Raw genomic sequence first — 411 nt, 5'->3', positions numbered from 1 at the left:
CTGTCAGTTTGACAGTGTTTTCTTTTACCTTTTTTTCCCCTTTTCTTTAATTTCCATTAAATTGTTATTCTGACTTGGTGCCTCCCACTGGTTTGTTTTCAAACTAGCACATAAACCTAGTCTACTTTTTATTTTCTTTGCTGCTCTTCTCTATATCCTTCTTGGTTTTTGTGGATACAAAAATGCTGTTAGCAAGGAATTTTCCTGCTTCTTTCTAAGCCATGGGATACTTTTCTCTCTCACAGAAGATAGTAGTAGAGTTCTATAAACTATGAACACCTGCAACCTTGCAGAGCTTTGTTTATGGTACAGTAGAAAAATATTTTGATAATGGGTGTTTAGGATTTCTAGCCAATCAACCCAGTGGGTGACTGATCCTTTGTCTAATTAGACTATGAAGAAAAAGTCTAT

The sequence above is a fragment of the Corvus brachyrhynchos genome, unplaced genomic scaffold (assembly GCF_000691975.1).
Source record: "Corvus brachyrhynchos isolate BGI_N302 unplaced genomic scaffold, ASM69197v1 scaffold146, whole genome shotgun sequence".
Taxonomy (NCBI): Eukaryota; Metazoa; Chordata; class Aves; order Passeriformes; family Corvidae; genus Corvus; species Corvus brachyrhynchos.
The sequence above is the reverse complement of the archived record's forward strand: the minus strand, read 5'-3'. Positions refer to the sequence as shown.